We start from the raw sequence: 7,063 nt of genomic DNA, 5'->3' as shown, positions 1-7,063 counted from the left end.
AGCGACACATTACTCATACCTGTTTAAAATAGGCAAAAATACATTTGAAAACATCTTTTCATGGTAAAAAATGAACTAATTCATCCAAAAAACCTATAAAAAGACCTTTTACCATGTCATTTTTACCGTTTCACTGTTGAGGTTGAAAAAGGAGCTTTTGACAAGAAACTTCCCGTGGTTGCTGCGGAAAATCTGACCGTCGGAATCGAACGCCGCTTCACCGAGGTATTTTACACATCCCACTCTTCATTTTTATCCGTTTAGTTTTTTGTTTTTGGTCTCTGTTTCATTTTTTGGGGGGTTTTGGGTTCAAAATGCGCCCCTCGGCGGACGCAGGTGCCCTTCGGGTGAGCCGCGTCCCCCGACTTTTTCTCACACGGGAAAAAGGTCTGGGGACGCAGTCCGCCTTCAGGCGAGCTGCGTCCGGACGCCCTGTGCTAAAAAGCCGGGGTGCGTCTTCCGCAAAGGGCGCATTTCAAAACCCTAACTCTCTCAAAAAACCACCAAATTTTCTCAAATTAATTTCTAATTGACTCTTTTGATGTGCAGGGCCCAAAACATGTTAGACTGGAGAGAGAGAGAGCACGTAGAAGACGATGAAGCTGCGATTAACCACCAACCCTCTCTGGATGCCTTAAGAACATGTGGATTGTACAAATATTGGACCATACCGGGCATGAGGGGCCAGGTAAGATTTTTGGAATGGCTAGTTGAGCGATGGAACGTTCAAGATCAATGCTTTTACATTGGAGGGCACCAGCTCGAGATAGAGCCCTCGGATGTATACTTTCTCACTGGCTTGCCAAACAGAGGTGAGCAACTCAACCTTGCGGGGACCAGGCCGGGTGGCCAATCCCTTGATGATCTCCGCGAGGAGTGGTGCAGACCAGGGACTCGCCATAAAAAAGGCGTGGAGATAAAGCACATCGCTCTGGCGGAACTTAGAGTTATTGCATTTACGGTCACTAGGATTTGTGGCGCGGCCGCCTTGCACATTGCCTCCGGATCCCAAATGCGGATGGCAGTTGACTGTTACCAAGGCACCATCTTCAACTGGTGCGAAGCTGTGTCGGCTCATATGAAGAGCCAACTAACCAAGGCAAAGAACGGACGACTAAAGACTTTTGGATATGGGCCTCTAGTCGTGAGCTTTGCCTTGGAGAGAGTTCCTATGCTGATCCCTCAGCAACTCACTGTTGATGACTTGGGTCCTCGGGAGCCAAAGCTTGTTCGATGGGTTGCGGTGATGGCCCGGCATCCTGACGAGGGTGCTGCAGTGGTTCGATTCTCAGACAGTTACTTCGACTGGCTAGAGGGCCAGCTTTTTGTGATACAAGACTTTCCATATGCCGGAATGGATTTCAGAGGTGATCCGGACATGGTTCTTCCACAGGGAGAACAATGGGATGACAGAGGTACTTTCATTTTCACAAGTTTTCTAATTATGTATTTTTTATTTTTCATATATATCGTCTCAAAGTAACAGTAAAATTTTAAAAATGCAGATGTTGGACCACAGCGTCCAGCCAATCTCCGGCCTTACGATAGACGACATCCAGCTGCACCGGCACCGGCCTTACAGGATGCGACAGCAGAAGTACTAGCCGATTTGGAGCATGATCTAGAGCGTCTCACGGCAGATATACCTGAGACTACTATGGATGACATTCCAATGAGGCTTCAGCGCTTCGTGGTTGCAGTCCCTGGACCGTTTAGGAGATTTCTGCGCAAGATAGCCCGCGCAGTGGTGTCGTACAGAGAGCACCACCAGTGATTGACTAGTCACTTTTGTAGTCACATGTGACATTTTTGACTTTTTGCACTATCATTTTGCCGATCATAAGGTGTGTTAAACCTATGATCGAAGACGATGTATATATTTTTGGACACACTTCTATCTATATCTATATATCACTATTATCGGCTTATCTTGTTTAACATGTATGATGAAATGTCTTTAAATTTACTTGCATGATTATTATAAATGTCTGTCCAACACTTGAGAAGCAATTGCATCTGCTAATGTATTCAAAGACCTTGGAATATGTTGATATTCAATGTAATCAAATTCACGTTCCAAGAGACGCACTCTCAAAAACAACCTTAATAACACAGGATTTCTAATGGCATAAACTCTATTAAGCTGTAATACAACAAGTTCAGAATCTAACCTCACTATCAAACGTCGAATTCCAAATGAAATAGATTCGGATAATAATTCAACCACTGCACTGTATTCTGCAATGTTATTCGTTGTTTGACCGAGGCTTACCCCATGCATAGAAACTAACTCGTCAGAGGGCGAATAGATAACCCAAGCTGCGGAAGAGATATTCCGTGTACTACGACAAGCACCATCAGCAAATCCAATGTATGTTTGGAGAGGCGTCGACATCTACAATATCAAGAGTAAAACCAAGATGAGCCAAAATAATGACGAAAAACCACACTTGCTAAGCTAAGCACACTGACTAAACTAACACACTTGCTAGCTAGAAAGGAAATCTAACCTATCTAAAAATTTCTCCATCCATCATTTTAAGCATAATACCTCTTTAGGTAAAGTCCATTTCTGGGTTTGCCCAAAGAGTCCCCATCAAAATCAACTAACTCATAAGCCCCTTTTGCTAGCTTTCGCTTTACAATGTAGGGCCCATGCCACATGGGAACGAATTTTCCAGCACCTAGCTTATCGTTCGCTTGATCATATAATAGTACTAGGTCTCCTTCCGAAAAACTTCGAGGGGTTACATTTTTATCGTACTGAGCTTTCATTCGTTTCGCGTGAGTCTCGATAGCTAAAGTAGCGTCACGTCGAGTCTCATCTAATTTAGCTAAGTATAACAACCGTTTCTCCTCTTCGGAAGTAGCTGGAAGTAATTCGACAGCCATTTGAAGTGATGGGATTTCGCACTCAATAGGTAACACAGCTTCTAAGCCATAAACTAGCTGAAAAGGGGTGAAACCTGTTGAATTTTTCACTGAAGTTCGATATGCCCATAGTGCCGAAAATAACATGTTATGCCAATTCGTTCGATGGATACCAATGATCCGTCGAATCATGACGACTAGAACTTTGTTGATTGACTCAACCAAACCGTTGGCTTGCGGATAATAAGGTGTAGAGCTATCGTGGCGCAAACCAAGCTGGCTTGTAAGTTCAGTCATCATGACATTTCGAAAATGGCTTCCATGGTCCGTAATGATTGCTTGTGGGACACCAAACCTAGTTATGATATGATTGAATACGAAAAGTGCAGCTGTCTTGCCGCTTGCGTCGAATGTAGGCATCGCCTCGGCCCACTTAGTAAAATAATCAACCGCAAGGATGATATACGCATGCCCCCCGGCCGAGTGAGGGTTACAAGTAATAAAGTCAATGCCCCATTTGGCGAATGGACCAGCGGCAATTATAGGGTGGAGAGGAGCAGGTGGAGCGCGCATCTTGCGATCAAACACTTGACAGTTGTGGCATTTTCTGACGGCAAGGATACAATCTTTAAACATAGACGGCCAGAAATAGCCAGCGCGCAACACCTTCTGAGCTGTGGCATACCCAGACATATGACCGCCACATGCTCCAGAGTGACAATCATTCAAAACTCTCTCAGCCTCATCGTGAGTTAAACAACGTCGAAAAACTAAGTCTGCCCCCAGGCGATAAAGTGTATCTCCAATAATTCTGTATTGCTGGGATTGAAACCGAATTTTTCGACGGTTTTCCTTGGAAGTTTCAGGCCGAAAGGTTTGGGTTTGGAGATAGATGATTATATCCCCATACCACGGATCTACAGTGCTAATAAGAAACAAAGATTCGTCCGCAATGGACTCCTCTGCCACAGTCTCTGTGTCAGCACTCGGGAAATCACACATCAATTCCGCGAAGACTAAAGATTTCTTAGACTTGGACTTCTCAAACTCCAAGTCGAACTCTTGCAGGATGACGATCCATTTAGAGTACTTGCCCCCTAGCAGTTGTTTTGTCAAGATATAAATCATAGGGTTGCAATCCGAAATAACAGTAGTTTTGCGGAGAAGAATGTAGTGACGAAAACGCTGGACAGCTTGAACGGCTGCCAGGGCCAATTTCTCCACATGCGAATATTTTAACTCAGTTGGATTTAAGGTTCTGCTAAGGTAATATATCACATGCTCTGCCTTGAATTCATCTTCTTGAACTAACACCATTCCAATGGTGGAATGCGAAGCTGCGAGGTATAAGAAGTAGTCCTGGTTGTAGTTGGGAGGATGCAATAACGGTGCATGGGTCAACGCGTGTTTCAGTGCATCAAAAGATTGTTGAGCAATCTCGTCCCAAAAGAATTGTACGTTCTGTTTCAACAACCGTGTAAAACCTTTAGTGACCTCGGCGTAGTTAGGGATGAATCGGCGTAAAAAGTTTGCTTTCCCTTGCAAACTTTGGAGTTGGCGCAAACTCGAAGGAGGAGGCAATTGGATGATAGCCTCGACTTTCGAGGGATCGACGCGAATGCCGGTTTTGGAAACAACAAATCCCAGCAATCGACCTGTTTCTATACAGAAAACACACTTGTGGGGATTCAACCGAATTCGATAATGCCTACACCTCATAAAGATTGCTCGTAAATGGACAAGGTGATCAGCTCGGTGTAAAGAATGAGCAGGCAAATCATCGAGATAGGGTTGCACAATGTGCTTGATGTCATGAAATGCATAAGACATGGCCCGTTGAAAAGTAGCACCGGCATTCTTAAGGCCAAAAGGTAATTTGCAATAAGCAAATGTCCCCCATGGACAAATGAATGCCGTTTTTGGTTGATCGGCAGGTAGAATATTGATTTGATTATACCCGGAGAAACCATCCATGAAGGAAAACATCTCACTTCCGGCACAATCATCAATAATTTGATCGATATAAGGCGTAGGATAGTTGTCTTTTGGACAAGCTCGATTGATATCCCTATAATCGATACAGATTCTTATTGTTCCTTGTTTTTTATTGACGGGAACAATATTCGATACCCAATCCGTTAACGGGATCGGATAAATGAAACCTGCTTTCAACAGCTTTTCGACTTCGGCTTTGATTGCAGCTGCTTTTCGAGGGTGAATCTGACGCAACCGTTGCCGAATGGGTTTAGCATCCGGGTAGGTTTTGATTTCATGAACAACAATGGCAGGATCGATTCCTGGCATTTCTTCGTAGGACCAGGCAAACACGTCGCGGAATTCTTGGAATAGGGCCTTGTAAGTTTCAATTTCTTCGTTAGTACATGCGGCACCTATATGAATGTTCTCCTTGATTCCGGGCTTCACTGAAATATCAATGGGAATAGTACGAGAAATATTCCCTAAATTCAGCTCTGAATCAGAATGTTTCGTTGGATCCTGAGCGTCTTTGACATATTCAGCGGTAAAGATAGATGAAAAATCATTTTCAAAGGCATCATCCTTAGGTAAAAACGAAGATCTGTGATGGAGATCGTCCCATGGTAGATCATCTACACTTAGGATTTCGCGAAGTTGTTCGTCAGATGACACTTCTTCGGGAAACGTTATCCGTTCTAAGGGTGAGGTGAAAAGTGACTCTTCACTGACCACATTCATTTGGTCGGTTGAATGAAAGTCGGTAAAAGACATAAGAGCTTCATAAGCAATCTCATACGGACTCAACGGCATAACATCACCGAGTGAGTCTAGCTCAGAGTCAGAGGGAACATACCAAGGATCATCATAAATAATGTTTTCTGACGTGATCATATGAATTGTTGCGAACGAAGGGTCTGCATTGAGTGGAGGGAGAGGAAAAGTTCCCAGTAAACCGGAATCCTTAACTAAACCTACACCAATGTCCCTATAAGGGATTGTCGTTTTACCAACATGCTGGATAGTTTCTAAAGAGGTTGGGTCGGATGAAAAGTATGTCAGCTGATCAATAGTCACGATCTTACCGTTATGTGGAAACTTAATGACTCTGAAGACCGATGAAACGACCGCTGTCATAGCATATGACCAACTTCGACCCAAAAGAAGGTTGTAGTCTAGAGGGGCATCAACCACTTCCACATCCAGACTAACGGTTTTACCTTCGACCCCTATAGGCAATTCTTGTAGAATACCAAACGGACGGAACCCACGGCCATCAAAGGCCTTAAGGATGGTGGGGGATTGGTTCAACGAAGGAGAACCAAGCGATCTCCAACATTGAATCGACATAATACACGTAGAAGCTCCCTCATCAATCACAGTCCGATGAATAGGCCTGTTTTTGACTATCACTGGAATTTGGAAAGCCATTTGATGGGGGAGACGCGGTGTACTACTTTCTAGATCAAAGATCATTAGGTTCGGGTCCTGAACATCGACAGCTCCAATAGCCGACAAAAGCAATTTTCGTTGCGCTGGACATGATTGCAGCACTTCGAGTGCCGACATTGCTGAAGGTGAAACAGCTAAGTCTTCAACAATGTTGTAATTCTGGGCTGCTCTCGCATGTGGATTGAAAGCAGACCTTCGAAGTACACCCTTGGCGGGCGGCTTAATCACTAAGTCTGGGTTAGGTTTTTCGATCTGTAGTGGATCGGAACCAGGAGCTGAGGTTGATGGGTTAGAGTTAGAAGATTCTGCTTCTTTACCATCAACAGGAGCCTTACTACCATAATCTTGCGATCGAGTCGCAATCCTGACATGAGACATCATCAAAATGGGTTCTTCACTGGCATTCGAAGAAGAACCTATCATCTTATTTTCCTGCTCGGGGAATGGATTCTTTAACACAGCAGGAGTCGGAGAACCTTTAACTATTTTCACTACCTCGGCCCGATGAGGGCAGTCTCTCGTAAAATGATCTTCTTCACAAATGAGACAAGGATAACGAGGTTTGCGCTTTTCGTCATTAGTTTCCGACTTTTCCGTTTTCTCCTTTGGAGCCTTGTCTGCTTTAGCCTTCTTCTTTCCTTTCTTCTTTCCACCGTTTTTGGATTTGGCCGTAGATGACTCTACAGCGTGAATGTCGGCGGTAAGTTCAGGAGGAGAAGACTCTCCTGTCGGAGAATCAGGCAAAGTGATAATTGGAGTATTGGAG

This window comes from Pinus tabuliformis, chromosome 5_2 (assembly GCF_031772625.1).
Source record: "Pinus tabuliformis cultivar Carrire ecotype Pingquan chromosome 5_2, CPIR1, whole genome shotgun sequence".
Taxonomy (NCBI): domain Eukaryota; kingdom Viridiplantae; phylum Streptophyta; class Pinopsida; order Pinales; family Pinaceae; genus Pinus; species Pinus tabuliformis.
Note: the sequence above shows the minus strand (reverse complement) of the source record.